Source organism: Lissotriton helveticus, chromosome 12 (assembly GCF_964261635.1).
Source record: "Lissotriton helveticus chromosome 12, aLisHel1.1, whole genome shotgun sequence".
NCBI classification, from domain to species: Eukaryota; Metazoa; Chordata; class Amphibia; order Caudata; family Salamandridae; genus Lissotriton; species Lissotriton helveticus.
Genome location: NC_136073.1, coordinates 771,493,891 through 771,517,245, shown reverse-complemented (window position 1 = coordinate 771,517,245; position 23,355 = coordinate 771,493,891). Strand labels below are relative to the sequence as shown.

The window sequence follows — 23,355 nt, the reverse complement described above, 5'->3', positions numbered from 1 at the left end:
AGACATGATCCCCCAAGACCAGATTCCGATCAACACCCAGAAGTACCGCCAGTGGGTCACCATCAACGGACGCCGGGCCGAGGCTCTCCGTGACACGGGGGCCAGCATAACCGCCGTCCGCTGCCATCTGGTGACCCCAGAACAAATCTTGCCCCACGTTCTGTGCCCTGTCCGGTCAGCGGACAATTCCGAGAGCCTGTGCCAGATGGCTCGCATCCCCTTCGAGTGGGGAGGAGTGTCCGGCATGCTGAAAGTCACCGTCCGAGACGATGCCCCGGTGGACTGCCTCCTAGGGAATGACCTGGAAAGTTCCCCCTGGGCACAGATTGAGCGAAGAGAGCATCTGGGGATGCTAGGCCTTCCTGAATGGGTTTGCGTAACGACCCGATCCATGTCCACCCGGGACGCCGTCCCAACCGAAGACAATCTGCCCGAAGAACCTGAATGGCCGGCACCTCCACCACCCGCCACGGCCACGGCCGAACAAGAACTGGGGCCGCAGGGACCCAGCCATGAAGAACTTCCCGAGCTCGGGCCCCTTCCCGAACTAGCCCAGTGGCACCAAGAAGGGGGCCCCACCCGCGAGCAGTTCCGTCGGGAACAAAAGACATGTCCTTCCCTTGAGGGACTCCGACAACAAGCCGCCATGCAAGCCACAGGAGACCCCTCGGGGTCCCACTGGATCTATTGGGACCAGGACCTCCTGTACAGTGAACAAAAGATTGCCGAGCTGGGGGCCGGCCGAGTGCTAGTCGTCCCCCTCCACTTCAGAGACTTTCTCTTAAACCCGGCACATGATGTGCCCCTCGCCGGGCACCTGGGACAGGACAAAACCTACAGCCTCCTGGTGACCCACTTCTATTGGCCGAAGATGCGCAGCGATGTGTACAACCACTGCCGAACCTGTCCGACCTGCCAAGCCAGCGGAAAGAGTGGGGGGAAAATCAAGGCCCCACTCCAACCGTTTCCCGTGGTGACCACTCCCTTCGAGCGAGTAGGGATCGACATCGTGGGGCCCCTGGATCCTCCAACCTCTCAGGGGCACCGCTTCATCCTCGTCCTGGTGGACCATGCCACCCGCTACCCAGAAGCTATCCCCCTCCGGACTATCACAGCCCCCGTAGTGGGTCGGGCGCTAATGGGGATCTTCTCCAGAGTCGGCTTCCCCCGAGAGGTCGTAAGTGATCGGGGCACAAACTTTATATCTAAATATATGCGGTCCCTGTGGCAACAGTGCGGGGTCGCGTATAAGTTCACCACCCCGTATCACCCTCAAGGGAATGGACTAGTGGAGCGATTTAATAGGACCCTGAAAGGAATGATCAAGGGCCTAGAAGAGCCCCTCCGGCGCAAATGGGACGTTCTGCTGCCATGCCTCCTGTTCGCCTACCGGGAGGTACCCCAGAAGTACCTGGGGTTCAGCCCCTTTGAACTATTATATGGACACCCTGTGCGAGGCCCCCTCAGCCTGGTCAAGGAAGGCTGGGAGCTGGCCGCCTCCGATACTCCGCCCGATGTTTTCCGGTACCTCTTGACTCTCCGCAACCAGACTCAGAAGTTCCGGGAACTGGCCGAAACCAACCTGAAGGCCAGTCAAGAGGAGATGAAGCGCTGGTATGATGAAAATGCCTCGTCCATTGAATTCGAACCGGGCCAGCAGGTCTGGGTCATGTCCCCGGTCGACCCCGGTGCCCTCCAGGACAAATGGACAGGGCCCTTCAAAGTGGTGGAGCGCAAGAGCCCCGTCACCTACCTAGTGGACATGGAGTCCCCCCGGAACCCCCTCCGGGTCCTACACGCCAACCGGCTCAAGCCCCACTTTGTCCGCACCGAACTGAGCCTGTTGTTGGCTACCGATAACGGAGCAGAGGACGACTCCGAGCCTCTACCAGACCTCCTGAGCACCTCCGAGAAAGATGGCTCCGTCGAGGGGGTCTCCCTCTCTCCCGCGCTGACACCCAAACAGCGCCAGGACTGCCAGAAACTGCTGGGTCAATTTGCAAACTTATTTTCCCTCACCCCCGGAGTCACCCAGTGGTGTGTTCACGACGTCGACACCGGGGACAGTCCGCCAGTGCGGCACCGAGCCTACCGAGTCCCCGACCGAGTCCGGGCCTGCATCCAAGCCGAAGTTTCCAAGATGCTAGCCCTAGGGGTAGTCGAACCATCAGACAGTCCATGGGCCAGTCCCATCGTCCTGGTCCCTAAGGCCGCCGCCCCCAGGGTGCCCCCGGAGCTGCGGTTCTGTGTCGACTACCGGGGACTGAATGCCGTCACCAGGACCGACGCCCATCCCATTCCCCGAGCGGATGAACTGATCAATCGCCTGGGAGCCGCCAGGTACCTCAGCACCTTCGACCTCACGGCCGGATACTGGCAAATCGGCCTCACGCCAGGGGCACAAGAACGATCCGCTTTCTCGACCCCCGATGGCCACTTCCACTTCAACGTGATGCCCTTCGGCATGAAGAATGCTCCGGCCACCTTCCAGAGACTAGTGAATCGGGTGCTGGCAGGGCTGGAGGAGTTCAGTGCCGCCTATCTGGACGATATTGCGGTGTACAGCCTCTGTTGGGACGAGCACCTGACCCACCTCTGGAAGGTCCTGACGGCCCTCCAACGGGCCGGACTAACAATAAAAGCCAGCAAGTGCCAGATCGGACAAGGGTCAGTGACCTATCTGGGACACCAAGTGGGGAGCGGCCAAGTGGCTCCCCTTCAACCAAGATCGACGCCATCCAGGCCTGGGAGCCCCCCGTCACCCAGACTGCCGTCCGAGCCTTCCTGGGGCTCACTGGATACTATCGGCGGTTCATAAAGGACTATGGGAGCATTGTGGGGCCCCTCACAGAACTAACCTCCAAGAGACTACCCCCGAAGGTGCACTGGACCCCGAGTGCCAAGTAGCCTTTGAGACACTAAAGACTGCCCTGTGCACCGTCCCGGTGCTCCAGGCCCCCGACTACAGTCGAGAGTTCATCGTCCAAACTGACGCCTCGGAACACGGCATTGGGGCCGTACTCTCCCAAATGAACTCTGATGGAGTTGACCTTCCTGTGGCCTTCATCAGCCGGCGCCTGCTGGCCCGAGAACAACGATGGAGCCGTCGTATGGGCCCTAAAGAAGCTCTGGCCCTACCTCTTCGGCACCCACTTCCGAGTACAGACCGACCACCGGCCCCTGCGGTGGTTGATGCAGATGCGGGGCGAGAACCCGAAGTTGCTACGTTGGTCCATCTCCCTCCAAGGGATGAACTTCACCGTGGAGCATTGCCCTGGCAACGACCACGCCAACGCTGACGGCCTCTCCAGATTCTTCCGCCTTGGCGAGGAGAATCCCCAAGAAGATGGGTGACTCTCCCCTGCCTTCAGCTGGAGGGGACGTGTGTTGGACCCCGGGCGACACCGGCCCTCCAGCCAGCCCAGGTCGGCCTCGGGCACACCTCTGCACGACCTACGAACCACCAGATCCGCCACCCGTCGGCCCCCAACCACTGACACGGCACACTCGGGCCGCCCCAGCATTACCGGTCCGGTGCCCACCCCGGACCCTCATTCCAGGCCCGACGCCATCTTGGGCCCATCACGTCACAGACACGTGGTCCCGGCCCAGCCGTGGCCACGGCCCCAGCGAGCCCACCATCGAGGCACCAAGAGCCCTCCGGGTGGTAGAGTGGCCTTGTCACGAGACTTTCCAGATCTCTGGATCTGCTGTATATATTGAAACGATACTTATTGCCAGATAAAGATCGAAAACTCTATCTACGTGTGGTGTACATTTGTAGTGGTGTGATTACTCTGCTGTACGATCCTAGGAGAGAGCCCTCACGTCGGAGGCCTCTCGACATCGCTCGGTCCCTTCTCTGAAGGAGGGGTAGACCTAGGGGTGGTCAGTCAGACACCTTCTGCCTCCCCCGGGTTCGCCTTTCTAACAATGGAGTGACGATTGGGGCAGCTAAAGGGAAGCCTATGGGCAGGCTGGTTAGAGCAGCGCACACGCGCTGTCTAGAGCAAAGACCTATGAAGTAACCACTTTTGTAAGTTAAGAGCTTTGCGAGAAAGCGGATCTTTAACCTGTCGGAAAAAGTAATTTCATCCATCTAGTGACAACTTCATGCAGCTTCTGGGCACTGCTAAACTTCAAACGAAAACCTAAATTTCAGATATCGATCCATCACACTTAATATCATTTATAAACTTATACAGCTTACTTTTATTTCATTTAAAGGGTGCAGCTCAAAGGTTTAATGCCTTAACAAACAAATTTTTTGTCATAGCTATTGGCGCATTTATTGGAGTGCAGCTTCCACTTGCCTTGGTACGCAATGTACTGTGAAATAAGTGAGGGATGTGTAATGGCTGTTGGTTATGATAAAGTTTAAACACAATTCTTTTTTCTGTGCTAGACAATTGTGGTGGCGCAGGCAACATAAATTATTCACTCAAAGTTGAATTATGGTGTCAAAGAACTTTTGGGCAGCACTACCTCATGCACCTGTCTGCTCAAAAGACACTTGTCCCCTGCCAGTGGTATTTAGGTTAACATTTAGAAATTAAATATTGAGGAAAAGAATACAAAAAGAAAAGTGAGAAACTGATATTTCAAATGTTAATGCTGTATAAGTATCTGAAAATGATTTTATAGGATTTTATTCTTGTTGTAAGGTACACAAATCCAAAATCCTATGCCTAACCATAATGCTATCACTATCACTTGCCCATTACTATTATGTACTATAACCGAAACCCAAACCCCCTAACACTAGGAGGATAATATACCCACCACTTTTCATAGAACTGAACCTAGTTCCTTCCAGCAAAGTATGCTGAGCAAAATTCTTTACCCTAACCCTGCATCATGCCCATACTTCATCTCTAGCCATAAAGTTATCCCTAAGACTAACATTAAACAAGAACTGTTCCGTAACTGGCACAATATACGCAACCTGAACCAATCTCTATCCTTCATGCTTACATTAACTCTACACCTAACTTTAATGTGTACCATTACCCTTACCCTAACTCTTATTCACACACACACACACACACACAACCTCAAAGGCGGCAGGAACGCCATGAAGACAATGCCCTGCAAAACCAATGAACCAGTGAATATTGCCTTACCCGGCTGCCTAAATAAACCCTGGCCTCAGTGTCACCCAGCCCCCAAATACAATGATCCTCCCTGGCCTTGTCCTAGGCATAGGGGATATGTGTGGTTCTCTGCCCCTACAACGCAATCACACTGCCTTACCATGTGTCAGGGTGGGTTGTTCACGTTTGCCTCATGAAGGCCCATCCTCAGACAGGAGAGGTAGTCCTGTAACACAACACACCAGTGCTGGTGCCGGTTGCCTCCTGGCCCGGGCCAGTCACCATTTCAGTAGGAGTTTAGAACACAGTAAGCTGTGTGCTTTAGAATATGGACTCAGCCGCATACCTTTCCTCAATGTAACTGTATTCCGTAGATACTGAGCCCAGCCTTTACCCAGGCCTGTTGTTTGATATCAGGTACCACTCCCCCCTTGAGTCCAGGGCCTGGTCTTAGACCCGGTCTTGAATTGAACACCCACATTCCTAAATGTAAGTTGTCTTGGAGGGTGACATTTCCGTTGGTGCTCTATTACTTCTGAAGTCATGAGTAAATCAAAGGAGAAAGTAAAGGTTGAATGACTTGTTTTTATGGTAAATTTAAGAGATTGTTGCATTTGGTATCATAAGTCCCTTCAAAATAAATTTTCTAAACAAATTTCTAAATGTCTTCAACAAATGTTATATACACATGAGGAATGGAAGCTGCACTGCCATTTATTTGATACAGTTTTGTTTTCAGAATTGTAGACTGCCTACGTCTTTAGACATATTTTAGCTTTTCTTTCCCGTAAACTTTTATCTAATTGTAAAATACATTTAATAAATGTGAACCGCCGCTGCTGAGGAAAGTTTGAAATATGAGACAGAAAGAGATGCATGGTTCTTACCAGCTCAATATCAGAAAGACAACCCTTGTACGCTTCAAGTACCTGCCGGCATGCAAAAGGATGAACCTTGGCACATGTTTGGAAACCAATTACTATGCCCTGCAAATAGGGAAAGACAATTCACAGCCTCGGAGAGACAATAGACATTAACCAAACACAGACATTTAGTACAAGAGATTTCATATTAGAAAGAAAGGATAAAGCTGGTTCTTGATTTCACATTCAGTGTTTACAGCTGTTATTGGTGAATGATTGTCATCTAGTAAAGCAAATATATTCAGTGGCCTGAAAGCATGATTTAAGGATACCTTTATACAGCTATGCTGGGGGGCCTTTACCATGCTACTTAAAAAGCATCTTTGGACAATAAGATGAGAGTTTCGTCACTATTTGTTTTCTGTCACTTTGTTCTCTCTGGTGTTTCACATAAAGGAACTGCAAGGACAGTTCAATACACAAGCCTTCTTTACAACAAAGGAGTGCGATTTCTTTAGAAGGGGTGCTTATCCTTTCTTCCTCATGTCTACTGTTGTCTATTTTGAAGGCCTTTCTGAGAGAGTCATTTCAAAGCCTTCACATAGCTTTATGTCTTTCACCGCTTTATCTGCTACATTGATTATACTTGATTTATCTTGTTTTAACAATGGCTTCTATCAAGAGAGATCACCTAAAGAGGCTCCTAACTATCCCTGATGAAATGCATTAGTCACCTGAAAAAAGGAGCTCTACATTTAGTTTCTGCTAACTTAGTCCTCATCTACTCTGTAGAGGGGTTTTACTCTAATATAATTTGGCCATGCACGGAGTACAAAATCATACTTTTGGTTGAGAGGAAGTACTGAGTGAGGAATGTTTCACCGGTCATCAATAATTTACCATCAAGCTCTATGAATGAAGTTACAAACCTACACAATGTACATCCAGATGCTCCACAGCCCCATATGACTACCTTCTCAACGTGTTTTTGTTGTGGTCTTACAGGGTGAAATTATGTAAAACAACAGAGGCCCCCTGGTGCAAATAGCAATCCTGGGTCAGGGTAGAAAGTATATGTGAACAAGAATTCCCAGGCATGCACATTAGTAACTAGCGTGTACAAATGCAGATACGGGTATCTACAAGAACATTGGACAACTGCTTTCGCTGATAAACTTAGTTTTAATTTCTTTTAGGTTTACATAAAATATCATACGGTAAAAATGTATTACAATGTTCAGGGAAATGCAAACTTCATTGTAAATATACATAATTTCTCATGTTTAAAATTTCATTAAACAATATAAAAAGAGATGGTTTCCTGTCGACGCGTTTCGACACGTGAACTGTGTCTTCTTCAGGACTGTACCATCGGTATTCTTCTAGTGTGATAACGACTAACGTGGATATAATGTTGAAGTCTTGTTTTAAAAGCGGACAGAAACTGTGGGACCATTCAGGTCACGGTGAAACTCAGTATCTTAAGGCTGATTTCTCGTGCCTAGTAGGAAGTGTCCCGCGTTTGGCCGCATACACTGTCAATTACTCAATAAACAATCCTCGTTCAGTACGCGATGTAGAAAGAGCCTGACACTGCCCCGAGTGGGCTTTATTATCCAGTTTAATTCCAGAAATAGGTATAACGTACGGATGAACAGGGGAACAGCCGGGCTTAAGGAAATGAGATACTCATGAGTCACGCGGCGGCACCGGTGAAGGGAAACTCGGCAGACTCTCTTAGCTTGAGTTGAGTTTCTCACGAGCAGAGCAGTGTGAGGACTGATTGAGGTATCGTTATCGATATATTTGGCGTGGAGACCGCGTTTGTCGTCTTCCTTCGTTTGATTAAGTTGACACGCTAGTTACTAATGTGCATGCCTGGGAATTCTTGTTCACATATACTTACAGGGTGAAATACCATAGGGAAATAAATCTATGATAATTGTAAGAAATGCACTTGATACTTACTGCATGGTGAGGCGTAGCGATGAACCTAGTAGATTCGAACATGCTTCGAAGGAAGGGTAAGATCAGTGCAGTATCATCACAGCTGGCCATGCACTTACCAAGGCACTGGAAAATAAAACCCTAATATGGGAGTGAATTAAAGACAGTCTGAGTTAAGAATAAACAGCATCTCCTGCTCACTCTATGAAAGTCTTACTTACATTGGAGTATTCATCTTTGATTCACTCTGCACACATATTTGACTCCCACTTTCAAATAGCACTTAATAAGTTGAGTGAAATGTTTGTTATCTTATGTATAGTATAGTTATATTTTCTGGACAATGTAGAGATTTGTATATGGCCCTGAATATGACTCAAAACAAGGAAGTGACGGGTAATGTGAACCAATGAAGGTCCAGTACCTAGGCTCTGAAAGTGCTAATGCAGAAACCAGTGGAAATACTGTTCCTTTCAGAAAGCAAAGTAGAAAGAAAGGCGGACAAAGAAAGGGGAATCCTAAGGATTTTTTCCTGGTGCCTTCACAAATCCATGAGCATGTAATGTCTCATCATCAAGGAAGTTCTTCATAGGTCTGGCAATGCAATGCCCTATGGGCCCCACGAAGGGTCGCTTTAGCAGAGATCTTTTTATTTTTGCCATCTGATGAAAGTGCCAGTGTGAGGGCGTTTTGAATGTGTGAGGTTGAGTGAATGTGTATAGTGAAATGAAGAGAGACTAAAAAGAGGAATTCAACTGGACTTTAAACTGATGGTTTCCTTGGCAGGTTTAAAACAAACATAATTTGGTACGGGCGACTACAGGGAGGTAATGTATCCAAGTAGCCTAAATCTGTGAATGTGGTCAGGTCAACGTGTTTCTTGCCTGTTGGCCCAAAAAGTATCTGTACCAATGCTTCAGGACCTAAAAAAGGGAGAGCTAACCCTACCCCACATCTAAGATGTGATATAAAGTGTAGGTAATCCCCTAAAAGAAAATACCTTTATTCAAAAAGTTTAAAATTGATCGTCCAACTTAGAAAAAAAATGAGAAAATGAAGAAAACACACAGTAAACAAATGTTTTGCATGTATGGGCCAATGTGTCTCCAGGATCGCTTTTCCGGGACACTGTATGTGCATGCTATTGTTATGGCTGATCAGTCTCCACAATGTGAAGGAAGTAAAAAACACACTAGTACATGCAATATAACAGAACAGGCAAGTGGACATACAGGTAACAGACAACATAAAACCAATCTGTGTTGATGTTACACAGTGTATCACAAGTTGTCCTCAGGAGTGAGTGAAGGGTCTTACCTTTTGGATCAGTGACTCATAGGTCAAAAGCAGAGTGTAGCACTCAGCTGCTAACTGTGGAAAGAACAATGATAGTCAACATAAAAAACAGCAAGTCAAGGGGACCCAAATTGCCTTGGGGTGAGAAAAAAAAGAAAAACAGAGAGTTTTCAAGAGATGCAACCATACTCATGTGGTTTCTGTGCAGAGAGCGCAGGAGACCTACCATCCTCTGTTCATCTGGATTGAGACTGAGCAGGGGAGAAGACCCGTCTTTTACGGTGCAGGTAATTGTAGTGATTGTCCTTGGGTGGGGTGCATGCGACCGTGGGAAGGAGTGATGACGCACTGGGCCCCTTGAGAATCCAGAGCCATGATTCGCTTTTAAGTGTACCCAGAAACTGAAGGACCTCCTGGTAAACACCAGACCTCATATTCAACAGTCCCACATGCAGAACACCTTGTGGGCCTTACCACCTGTCACAGGGCACTATCCCTGTGGGTCCTATGGGGTATGCGCACTGACTAAACATTCCTAAGAGGTCAGGTTGGGTCCCCAATTCGCCTGGAAACAGAAAAGTCACAGTAACTGCAGTACAAAAAACTGTGTTTACCTGATCACCTGCCTTTGTGGCCTTCATTACGTGGGAATGACCACGAGCGCTATCGAACTAAGAATAATGGAGCACTGGAGCAACATATGCTGCAGACACAGCACTACAGAAATGTGCCATCACTTTTCCAACTCCAACCACTCTCCAGATGACCTCCGGCAGATAATTTTGGAAGCTATTAATTCATGGAGCCCTTTAAACCTTTTCAGAATGGAGCAAGGGTGGATTTTATGCCTCTCCACCAACAGCAAAGGTTTGAAAGATGAAATCCTCTAGTGCGAGGTGTAATTCAGTCCCCTGTGAAATCAGATACTCTCTTACTATGGCTGGATTGACATTTTCTTCATACATGGGACCTGATATACCATATCACCATTGAAACCATGTCACACATGGAATGCCCGGCTATGGAGTCCCAGACACCACACTAAGCAGTGCTTATGATAAGCATTTTGCGACTTGGCATTGGTCACAAATGATTCTGTTGATACCAATGAGGTGGTACCCTTCAATAAGAAACCATTTAACTGTCTTAGGGCCAGATGTAGGGAAATGGCATTTACCGTTTCGTAAATACCAAATTTTACCGATTCGGTATTTACAAATCGGTAAATGCTATGTAGGTATTTTTATGATTAATTTACTGAATCTGTAGAATTCGGTAATTACCGAATCGGTATTTACCGATTCGGTAATTGCCATTGATTCCTATGGGCCTTGAGGCCCATAGGAACCAATGGCAATTACCGAATCGGTAAATACCGATTCGGTAAAAATACCGCATTGTCAAGGGGGACAGGGTGTCACTTTGACACCCTGTTGCACCCCTGATTCAGGCTTGTGTGCCATGTGACACACATACATGCCCTTAGGGCATGTATGTGTGCCACATGGCACAGGTGTACATGCACAGATGTGCAAGTACACAGGAATTCGTTATTTACCATCAAGTAGTATTTGATGGTAAATAACGAATTCTTAAGGCCCTGTGGCACTGTTTTCAGTGCCACCTACATGTCAAATTACCGAATCGGAAAATTTACAGAATCGGTAAATACCGATTCCGTAAATTTACCGAATTGGTAATTGTTTAGCCCCCTACATCTGAAAATCCAAATACCGGTCGGTAACAGTCGAAATCGGCTGTAACCGACCGGTATTAGGTGACCTACATCTAGCCCTTAGTCTACTGTTTGAGATGAACAAGTTACTTACCTTTGGTAAAGTTTTTTCTAGTGGATACAGTATCTGCCTGTGGATTCCTCACCTTGTGAATATCCCCCTGCGTCAGCAACGTTCAGAAAATTCTTTGTAGCTCGCTGGCGTGGACGACGTCACAGGAACGCACGACATCGCTTGCAGCTCCGCTAATGTCACAGACTCCATAATAGGCCTACGCCGGCGTGATGACATCAGTTCCGCCCTTTTTTCCGTGCCTTCGAGGCACACGGACAGACCAACAACAATAGATATATACACAGTATATACAGTACAAACTAGTCAAGTTAACACACATAGTATGAATATAACATAGTAAATCATGTACTAGAACACACTTCCTTTGAGGATAACATGTATACATTAAAAAAATTTACCAGAAATTCAGGTATAGAAGAGTGGACAACGGGGAGGCGGGTGGGCATGTGAGGAATCCACAGGAAGATACTGTATCCACCAGAAAAAGCGTTACCAAAGCTAAGTAACTTATTCTTCTGATGGATATATCTGCCAGTGGATTCCTCACCTTGTGAATAGATTCCCACAGCAGTCCCTACTCCCGGAGGAGGGTGTCCACTCCTCTCAATCAATCAATCAATCAATCACAGCATTTGTAAAGCGCGCTACTCACCCGGGAGGGTCTCAAGGCGCTGGGGGAGAGGGGTATGTTACTGCTCGAACAGCCAGGTCTTGAGCTGCTTCCTGAAGGAGAGATGGTCTTGGGTTCGCCGAAGGTGGGTGGGGAGGGAGTTCCAAGTCTTGGCTGCCAGGTAGGAGAAGGATCTTCCTCCGGCGGTGGCTCTGCGGATGCGTAGTACGGTGGCGAGGGCGTTGCTGGTCGATCGTAGCTGGCGGGTGGGCATCTAGAAGGTCATGCGGTCATTGAGGTACTTGGGGCCCAGGTCGTGGAGAGCCATGTGTGCGTGGGTGAAGAGTCTGAATGTGATCCTCTTGTTGACGGGGAGCCAGTGCAGGTCTCTCAGGCGTCTGGTGATGTGGCTGTGTCGGGGGATGTCCAGGATGAGTCGTGCGGAGGCGTTCTGGATGTGTTGGAGTCTTTTTTGAAGTTTTGCTGTGGTTCCGGCGTAGAGGGTGTTCCCGTAGTCCAGTCGGCTGGTGACGAGTGCCTGGGTGACGGTCTTCCTGGTCTCGGTGGGGATCCATCTGAAGATCTTGCGGAGCATGCGCAGGGTGTTGAAGCACGAAGATGAGACGGCGTTGACTTGTCTGGTCATCGACAGGGAGGAGTCCAGGATGAAGCCCAGGTTGCGTGCGTGGTCCGTTGGCTTGGGAGCAGTGCCCAGGGCTGGGGGCCACCAGGAGTTGTCCCAGGCGTAGGGTGATGATCCCAGGATGAGGACTTCCGTCTTGTCCGAGTTCAGTTTAAGGCAGCTGTTCTTCATCCAGTCTGCGACGTCTTTCATCCCTTCGTGCAGGCTGGCTCTGGCGGTGGTGGGGTCGTTGGTGAGGGAGAGGATCAGCTGGGTGTTGTCGGCGTAGGAGATGATGTTGAGGTTGTGTTGGCGTGCGATGGCTGCGAGGGGGCTCATGTAGATGTTGAAGAGGGTTGGGCTGAGTGAAGATCCTTGTGGTACGCCGCAGATGTCTTCAGTGGCCTCGGATCTGAACGGGGGAGGCTGACTCTCTGGGTTCTTTCAGCGAGGAACGAGATGATGCACTCCAGTGCTTTCTCTCGGATTCCGATGTTGCTGAGGCGCTTCACTAGGGTGCGGTGGCAGACAGTGTCGAACGCGGCAGAGAGGTCCAGGAGGATGAGGGCCGCTGTTTCTCTGTTGTCGATCAGGGTTCTGATGTCGTCGGTGGCTGCGATTAGGGCGGTCTCGGTGCTGTGGTTGGCCCAAAATCCGGACTGCGAGCAGTCGAGGGATCCGTTAGTCTCGAGGAAGGCGGCGAGCTGTCTGTTGACAGTCTTCTCGATGACTTTGGCCGGAAAAGGGAGGAGTGAGATGGGACGGTAGTTCTTGAGGTCGGTGGGGTCCGCCGTTGGTTTCTTCAGGAGGGCGGTAAGCTCGGCGTGCTTCCAGCTCTCCGGGAAGGTGGCGGTGTGGAAGGAGGAGTTGATGATGTCTCGGAGATGGGGTGCGATGATGGCGTCGGCTTTGTTGAAGACGTGGTGTGGGCAGGGGTCGGTTGGTGATCCGGAGTGGATGGAGTTCATCGTGCGGGTGGTGTCCTCGGTGCTGATCGAGGTCCAGTTGCAGAGGGTGGTGGTGGCGGGCGTTGGTTCGGTGGTAGGGTGCGTGGTCTATGCGTCGAAGCTGTTGTGTATGTCGGCGATCTTGCGGTGGAAGAACGAGGCGAGTGAGTTGCAGAGGTCTTGTGAGGGAGTGGTGTTGTTGTTTCCGGCGCTGGGGTTGGGGAACTCTTTGACGATGCTGAAGAGTTCCTTGCTGTCATGGGCGTTGTTGTCCAGTCGTTCTTTGAGTGCCGTCTTCTTGGTGGCGCGGATCAGCTGATGGTGTTTGCGGGTGGCGTGCTTGAGGGCGGTCCTGTTGTCTGTGGTCTGGTCAAGCCGCCAGGCTTTCTCGAGGGTGCGGCAGTTCTTATTGGATTCCTTGAGTTCGTCGGTGAACCATGGGGTTTTCTTGCTGCCGGGTCTGCTGGGAGGGTTCTTTAGTGGTGCGAGGTCATCGGCGCAGGCAGTCAGCCACTTGGTGAGGTTGCTGGCTGCTTCGTTGGGGTCCGTTGTGCTGGTGGGAGCGTTCTGGCTGAGGGAGGTGGTGAGCTGCTCGGCGGTGATCTTGCTCCAGCTCCGGCGGGGAACTTGTTGCGGGTGGTGGTGGGTCGTAGTTCTTCTGAAGCTGAAGTGGACGCAGCTGTGGTCGGTCCAGTGGAGTCCGGTGGAGTGGCTGAAGGAGATGTGCTTGCTGGATGAGAAGATGGGGTGAAGCGTGTGGCCGGCGTACCAGAAAGTCCTGAAGGACAGAACGCGCAAAGTGGCCGTCCCTCCTCACTTCGGTATCCAAGCAGTAATGCTTCGCGAAAGTGTGGAGGGAGGCCCAAGTTGCCTCTCTACAAATGTCCTCTACAGGAACACCCCTAGACAAACCAGATGTTGATGACTTTGCTCTAGTAGAGTGAGCTCTTATACCCTCTGGAGGTTCCTTACCAGCCAGGGCGTAGCAGATCTTGATGCATAGAATAATCCATCTCGAAAGTGTGCGCTTGTGCACAGCTCTTCCTTTTCTACAGCCAGCAAATCCAACAAACAACTGGTCACCCACTCAATAGTCCTTTGTCTTATCAAGATTAAAGCTCACGAACTCTTAATGTCCAGACGGTGAAGCCGTTACTCCTCCTTGGCAGGGTGAGGGGGAGGATAGAAGGTAGGAAGGGTAGTAGACTGTCCTAGATGGAAGGGAGTTACCACCTTAGGCAGAAAAGCAGCCCTGGTCCTAAGAACCATTCGTTCAGCATGAATGGTCAAGAATGGGGGCTTCGAACTAAGAGCTTGAAGCTCACCTACCCTCATTGCTGAGGTAATAGCAACCAGGAAGACCGTCTTAAAAGACAAAAGTCTCAAGGGACACTTGTGCAAAGGTTCGAAAGGAGAACCCAGTAAGCACCAGATTCAAGTCCCATTAAGGTACAATAAAGGGAGTAGGAGGAAATTTATTCGTAAGGCCCTTTAGAAATCTTAAAACAACAGGAGACTTAAATAAGGACGGCTGATCCGGCAGGCAGAGAAATGCCAACAAAGCCGAAAGATAACCTTTGACTGTAGCAACAGCAAACTTTGCTGCGCTAAAGAAAGAGCAAATTGAAGTAGAGCTGATAAACGAGCCCTCAAAGGATCAATGGATTTCTCCCCACACCAGGAAACAAACCGAGACCACCTATAAGAATAGATAGACTTGGTGGAGTCACGTCTGACCGATAGAATGACTGCCACAACATCATGTGGGAGAGAAAAGGAATTCAGATTGCCCCGTTCAATCTCCAGGCATGAAGGTGTAAGGTCTGGAGGTGGGGGTGTAGAACCTGCCCCTCCATCTGAGAGAGGAGATCTGCCCTGAGAGGGAGATGGAGCGGCGGGCACGAGGAGAGGTGGAGAAGATCTGTGTACCACACCCTTCTTGGCCAATCCGGGGCGATCAATATGACTTGGGCCCGGTCTTGGCGAATCTTTCTCAGAATCCGAGGAATCAAGGGTATGGGAGGAAACGCGTGAAGGAGTTGTGAGCCCCAACTCAACTGAAACGCGTCCCCCAAAGCTCCCTGCATCGGATACTGGAGACTGCAGAATGACGGGCAGTGAGCATTCTCGTGAGTGGCGAACAGGCCCACCTGAGGAGTTCCCCACGTCCGAAAGACGTAACAAACTACCTCTGGATGAAGCCTCCACTCGTGGTCGGCCGAGAACTGCCGACTGAGACTGTCTCTGCACGCACGTTCAGAGCTCCGGCCAGATGATTTGCCATCAGACAAATCTGATGGTCCTGAACCCAGGACCAGAGACGCAAAGCCTCTCTGCAGAGACACTGCGACCCCACTCCTCCCTGTTTGTTGACATACCACATCGCGGTGGTGTTGTCCATCAGGACTTGAACCGACCACCCGGGAAGGGAAGGGAGAAAGGCCTTGAGTGCTAGACGTATTGCCCGCAACTCTAGAAGGTTGATGTTAAGCAACCTTTCCTCTGGAGACCAAAGACCCTTCTTCTCCAGATCCCCCAGATGAGCACCCCACCCTAGAGTGGATGCATCTGTTATCACCGTGGCAACCGATGGAGGTAGATGGAAAGGCTTTCCTTGAGACAGATTGCCTTCCACGCTCCACCAAGATACATCTGCTGCAGCTTCTCTGGAGATCCTCACAGACTCCCTGAGATCTCCGTTGTGTTGATACCACTGCCTGCGGAGCCACCACTGGAGTGCCCTCATGTGCCAGCATGCATGGTTGACCAACAGCATGCAGGAAGGCATCAGACCAAGCAGAGGAAGGACCTTCAGGACTGGAACAACTGCTCCATTGTGAAATAAAGGAATCATTCCCTATATGTCAAGAATCCTTTGCGGTGGAGGGAATGCTCGACATACAGTTGTGTCTAGTACCGCACCTATGAACAGGTTGCACTGGGAGGAACAGCGCGAGGGGTAAGACGGTGGCAAATTCGTCCCTACCTTATTGCACAAAGTAGCAATCAACCCCCAGACGCTTCTATGAGCTCATGAAGCAAGCAACTCTTTTCTATTGAGTCATGCAACTGCATGTTTCCTGAGCCAAAATCCGCTGTAGGCACATTATAGCCTATATATCACTTTAAATTTTTTTTTTCACTTTTATTTAACTAATCATTATTTTTGAGTTAAAATTAGTAAAACGTGAGTAAGGTGGGGAAGTTGTGCTCCCGTCCTGAAGAAGGAGCGCCAGCTCTGAAACATGTCGACGCACACATGAGGTACTGTTCATTATCACGACAGACTTACCTCGCACTTCACTTCTTTTAATAGTGCCAGCTCGAGGTCCTGAATATAAAAAAAATTTTCATCTACGAGCCAGGTACTTTTTAACTCTTCACTACCCACCACCACTCACATTACCATTCACTTGCACCACACACACCACACATAGTCAATTGACAAGTGCTCCCGCGTAGCCGTAGGTCGCAGCACGCCGCATCCCGATAGAGGGGTGCGAAGACCCCGATGATGAAGCATGACACCAAGGGGCCTTTTGGTGTGTGAGGGGTATTTTACAAAACAGTGAATGCTCCCATACTACCTATGGGTAGCACTTCTCCTTTGGTAGGATTTCTTTTGTTTATATGCGCTGGGAGGTCACCAGGTGAGATTTGGGTACATTTATTGAAAAACCCAACCTGTACAACAACTGAGTTGTGACTTGCAGATGATGGAGCACTGTCTCTGGAGATTCTGCTTTGATCAACCAATCGTCCAGATACGGGAATACAGGTATCCCCGACCTTCTGAGATGTGCTGCCACCACATCCATCACCTTGGTGAAAACTCGAGATGCAGTAGTAAGGCCAAACGGAAGAACCGCAAACTGGTAATGTTGCGATCCCACCGTGAAACGGAGATACTTTCTGTGCTACTTCAGGATAGGAATATGGAAATAAGCATCCTGCAAGTCGATCGACACCATTCAGTCCTCTTCCAGCAGCGCCTGAAGAACCTGAGCAAGGGTGAGCATCGAACTTCTCCTGTTTCAGGTAAAGGTTCAAGATCCTAAGATCCAAGATTGGACGAAGTCTTCCACCCTTCTTGGGAATCAGGAAATACCGGGAGTAGCATCCCTGACCCCTTTCCTGCTCCGGAACCACCTCTATTTCACCCTTTCGTAACAGTGACAGGACTTCCTCCTGCAGGAGAAGTAGGTGGTCCTCTGAGCAAAATCCTTGGCAAGGAGGGTAATCTGGAGGAAATTCCCAAAAGGGAAGAGCATACCCATTCAATACAAGATTGAGAACCCAAAGATCTGATGTAACCGATTCTCAATCCCGTAGAAAATGGGTAAGCCGACCCCCTACAGGACCCGCATGATCCAGAATGGCGGATCTAGGGCTGCTTTGCTGATGGTGAAGGGGGTTGGGAAGAGGAGGAGGAGGCTTGACGTCCTCGAGGACGAGCTCTTTGTTTGCCCCTATAGGATTTATATAGCGGATTTTGCTGTTGCTGCTGCTGTTGAGTTTGACGGTAGGGACGCAAGGACGAACGTCCAAAACCTCTATACCTCTTAGTCGCAGAGCCTCTGGACTGCAGCCCCAAAGATCTGGCAGTCAATCTTTCCAAAGCTGCATCAGATTTTTTGCCAAATAGTCCAGCACCATCAAATGGCAAATTCAACAAGGTTGCCTGAACGTCCGCAGAAAAGTCAGATGACTTCAGCCCTTCTAGAGGAAACAGAAGTTCCCATAATGCGAGCAACTGAATCAGCAGTGTCAAGACCACTTTGAATCACTTGACGTGCAGCCGCCTGTGTATCGGCCAACACCTCATTAAAATCCTTCCTGCTGTCCTCAGGAATTTTAGGAGCCAATTGCCGTACAGAGTCCATCAGGGCATGTATATATCTACCCAAGAGACATGTGGCATTGGACAATTTTAGAGCCATACTTGCCGAAAAGAAAGTCTTCTTCGCAGTCTGATCCTGTTTCTTAGACTCCTTATCCCCAGGCACTTGAGGGAAAGCACCAACAGTCTTCTTCGAACAGGCTGCCTGTATAACCAGACTTTCAGGCAAAGGATGCAAGGATAGAAACTCAGGATCACCAGGTGCTACCCTATACCTCCTTGCAACACCCTTAGCCACTGCAGGAGCTGTAAGAGGCCTGTTCCAAACCTCCAATGTAGGCTCAGTCAAAGCCTCATTAAATGGAAGCAATGGTTCCACAACTGAAGATGGGGAATGGAGGACCTAAGTCAAAAGATTAGACTTGTATTCAGCTGTAGGCAAAGTCAAATTTAAAAGATCCGCAGCTTTTTTGATGACCACATGGTATGGTGCAACGGCCTTTGAAGGGGCATCAGATACAGAGGACAGCTCCCATTCAGGGGAAGCTCCAAACCACTAGCATCCCTCAAATCATCAAAATAGTCCTCCTGAAGCTCACCTTCTTCCACCTCAGCCTCAGCCTCTCTAAATCTTTGCTCCTCTATAAGGCGCTGAGCTTCTCGCCTCGATCTCTCCTTCAAGAGTCGCGCCGTCGGATTCGTGACCGACTCCGACGGAGCAGGTGCCGGCGTCAAGATCGGATCCGGAAGCCTAGGTCGCTGCTCACGAGGTCAAGTCGGAGCCGGCGACGATGGAATCGGCGTCGACGACCTCGGAGGCGCCAAGAAATGTCAAGGCGGAGCCGACGCCGGCATAAATGGCATAAAAGGAGCTGGAGCATAGGAGTGGGGAACTACTAAATTTTATGCCAATGGACCCGAAGGTGCACCAGAGGTGTACAAAGCTCTCAAGTAGACTCCATACATTGCGTTTAAAAACTAAGTAGGGTCTTGACCTGGAGCTGGGAAGGGCTGGTAAGGACCCACAGGATGCTCTCTCGGAGGTTCCAGATTCGCCTCCTGTTCCACAGGCGGATGTACTGGAGTCATTGAGCCCTCAGGTAATGGAGCCTCTTCTTCCTCTCGAGCCGGAGACGGCGCGGAGAGGGATCCGATACCGGAGCCGGAGAACGCACTGGGTGAAGCCTCACCTTCTGGAACACCAGGTGAAGGAGACACCTCATCTTTTCTATGCCTCCTCCTAGGCGACTTGGGTCTCGACTCCGAGTCCTTACCGGAGTGATGTCGAGATCTATGCCTTCGCTTCTTATGCTTCTTCTTCGTTGACCTCGAAGCATGACCAGATGACGGCCTCGAAGGCGACGCCGTGCGGGACCTCGACCTCGACTTCGACCTCGCCCTACTCGAACGCAATCTCGAAGTTTTCTTCTCCTTTCTACCTTTCAACTTCGCCACCAGAACTTTTGCTTCCCTCTCTCGAAGAGCCTTCGGGTTCCTCTTCTTACACGAAGAACAGCCTTTGACATCGTGGTCCGAACTCAGGCACCAGATACAATCCTTGCGCGGATCCGTAATCGACATCATCTTGCCACACTCCCCACAGGGCTTGAACCCGGTCTTCTTAGACGACATCTTCAGCGAGAAACAAAGAAGCAAGAAGATACCAAACAGAGAAAAACAGTAACAAAGTTACTAACAGCTACAGAGGTTCCCCGAAACCCTCAGCGTCGACGACGTGGAAAAAAGGGAACTGATGTCATCACGCCGGCGTAGGCCTATTATGGAGTCAGTGACGTCAGCGGAGCCGCGCGCGATGTCGTGCGTTCCTGTAACGTTGTCCACGCCGGCAAGCTACAAAGAATTTTCTGAAAGTTGCTGATGCAGGGGATATTCACAAGGTGAGGAATCCACTGGCAGTTGTATCCATCAGAAGCCGACTTACTAATGCCATTGACAACTTTGGTCGGCCTGCATTTGACCACTACACACTCCAAGATGTCCACCACGGAGGGATGATACTTTTGCTACACAAGCACATGAGGGGCTTGCTCCTATTGGCTCCAGCCTACCTCTTCTCTTTCCTCTTCTCCTCATTTGACATTTCCCAATAGTGCTCACCAAGCATCCTAATCCATTGTGAATAGACCACTTGGCCGCCTCGTGTTACTTATTACATGAGGTGGCCTAGATTTCCAACATGAACACAGATGCCAATATGCCTAGATTCCACTATGAAGGATCGCTAGGATTTATGTGCACCTGATTTGCTCTCCATCACTCTATATGCAAGAGTACATAGGTTTACTATACTTTTCTCTTACTATTACCCTTGATTAACAAAACATTCAACTATCTTAGTTTACTACTTAGAGGCCACCTTACAAAAACCATGGATGACTTTGGGATGCCCAGCTTTTAACCCCTGCACACTCTGAGATAGGCTCCACTGAGGCATGATACCTCTGTTACATCAGCACGTGAGAAGCTCACTGCTTTTGACTCAAGCTCGCCCCTCCCCTCCTCTCCTCTCCTCTCCTCTCCTCATTGTCCACTAGGTCATCACTCCTTTCAGCTGCTGCCCACACCACACCTGAGGACAATCGCTCCAATTGCCCATACCTTCAATGACAGGTCTTCTCCTCTGCTCAGTCTCGAGCCAGGCGAGCAGAGGAGGGTAGGTCTCTTGTGCTCTCCATGCAGAAACCATGTGAGTATGGTTGCTTCTCTTGAAAACTTTTTCTTTTTCTTTAACACTAAGTCATTTGGGTCCCCCCTTGATTTACTGTTTCTTTTTACTGACCATCATAGCTCTTTCCACTGTCAGCAGCTGAGCACTACCCTCTGCTTTTGACCAATAGGGAATAATTAATTGATCCAAAGGGTAAGACCCGTCACTCACAATGGAGGACAACCAATCACTTATGATACGCTGAGTAACACGAACACAGATTGGTTTATTTTGTCTGTTCCATGTATGTTCACTTGCTTATTCTGTTATATTATATGTACTTGTGTGTTTTTCACTTCTTCCACGTTGTGGTGACTGGTCAGCGCCAAAAATAGCATGCGCATGTCTACCTTTAGAGACACTATGATACAGTGAGTTGGAAAATCGATTCTGGTGACACATTGAACCAAATATACAAAACATTTGTTTACTGAGTGTTTTCTTTATTTTTTCATTTATTTTCTAGGTTAGATGATCAATTCTAAACATTTTGAACCAGGTATTTTCTTCTAAAGGAATACCTTAGCAGCATATCATGTCTTAGGTGTGGGGTCAGACTATCCCCCATATTTTTGGTCCTGACGAATCATTGTGAAACCTTTTTAGGCCATCGAAACCTGACCACACTCACAGATTTAGTCTACTTGGGTACATCACGCCCCTGTCTTAGCCCCAACCAAATTATATTTTTTTAATTCTACCAAGGGAACCATCACATTACAGTTAAGTTCGGTATCTCCTAGATAGTTTTAGTCTCCCTTTACTTCACTGTACACATTTACATCACTCCTCACATACAAAATGCCCTTATACAAGCACTTCTCATCAGACATCAAAAATCAAAAGATCTCCCCTAAAGTGACCCTTCTTGGGGCCCGTAGGGCATTATAGCGCTGGACCTATGAGAAGCAAGCCCACTATGAAGCATTACATCCTCAGTGATGTGTGAGGGCACCGAGAAATAATCCTTAAGATTCCCCCTTCTTTGCCCGCCTTCCTTTCTTCTTTGCTTTTTGATAGGACCAATACTTCCACTGCTTTTGGCATGAATATGGCCTCACATCCCCTGAATGGGGATTGGCTCTAACATGAAGACTACCTATTGGCTAATGGAGATCCATTAGGGAAATGAGTATAGCCCTGAAATGTTGTGGCTTTTATTGATTCAAGTGGAGAGGATTACCTCAGGGAGTTCATCTCCATCTGCTTCTTAGTAGGTCACTCCTTCCAGGGAGTGGGAGGACCATATCTGATTTTCCCAACAGGCTAAGCCCAATGCTGTGTATCCATATTATAAAAATTACCTTTACTAATGGAATACACAGTTCTACCCTTCTCCGACTTTGTGTTAAATTGACTTCCCCAATGGTTCAATACTGACCCTTGAGAGCACTAACCTCCTCATTCATATGATAGGCAAAACTGTCAATCTGTTCGGTGAGTTCTTCCATAAAAGAGACATGCCATTCTCTGTATGGGGCTTTTTTTAGGATAGTCCCCAGGAACTGCAAGGAAAACAGTGAGAGACTTTAATGCAGTAATAGAAACGTAAATGCAGTATCCACGGCTGACGTCTGCAGTGATTTTGAGAAGATAAGGGTAAACAAACATCAGCTAACAACCTCTGTAATGACGAAATTATATTTGAACAGAAGAACCAGAGAACACATACAGCAATGCTTAAATAGTGTGGTGTGATATCAGTGCTCAGAAGAAACAGGAGGCCTTGACAGTGGCCGTGATTTACACAGAAACACATGCAACAAAACCATGCTGCCCACAAATTATTGTGAAAAGAGCAACAGTGCAGCCATCCAGGCAGAAAACACATTGGGACTATGCAACAATATCACATACTTAGAATCAGAATGCAAAAACATTTTGGGTATCCAGCAAGGGGGCAGAATGTAAATTTCGTGTTAAGAAGGGTGAAGACTGAACACAAGGAACATACAATTGCATCTCAGGAGCACAATAGAAGCTCAGTGGAGTGTGATGGACTGGCAAAACATACAGTGACAGAGTGACAATTCAAATGAAGATAGGGAGCATGGATCATGTGCCTATCCGATTGCAGAATATGAACTCACTGATAATGTGGAATGCAGTGGGAAGAGTGATAGTGTGACAATCAAGGGAAAGAAGAACGTTGTGCTAGTGTGACTATCCTGGGGGATACAAAAGAGTCGGAGGAAACAGTAAGGGGCTACATTTGTAGCCCTGTGCAACAACAGTCAGATTTATGAGTGATGCAATGATCATTGTAGAGCCTGTAATTTACCTGGGTAAAACATGCAGATAAACTCTGATACATGTAGGACATAGGGGCAGATGTAGGATCCAAAATACCAGTTGGTAACGGCCGAATTCGGCCGTTACCGACCGGTATTTGGGTTTTCAGATGTAGGGCATGCATTTACAGAATCGGTATTTTACCGATTCTGTATTTACCGATTCGGTAAAATTACCGAATCGGTAAATACAGACTCGGTAAAATACCGATTCTGTAAATGCAGATGTAGCTGGCACATGTCAGAGTGCCACAGGGCTTTAAGAATCGGTATTTTACCACCCAATCCAATTGGGTGGTAAAATACC

General features: G+C 48.8%; 1 long non-coding RNA gene across 1 annotated transcript; it reads right to left on the bottom strand.

The window, feature by feature from the left end:
• Positions 1-5,980: 5,980 nt before the first annotated feature.
• On the bottom strand, positions 5,981-22,277 carry LOC144798850 (uncharacterized). The gene is made up of 3 exons (XR_013603677.1): positions 22,155-22,277; positions 7,925-8,044; positions 5,981-6,079 (listed from the first exon to the last, which is right to left on the bottom strand). It is a non-coding gene; the product is annotated as an uncharacterized LOC144798850 (long non-coding RNA).
• Between the last annotated feature and the right edge of the window lie 1,078 nt (positions 22,278-23,355).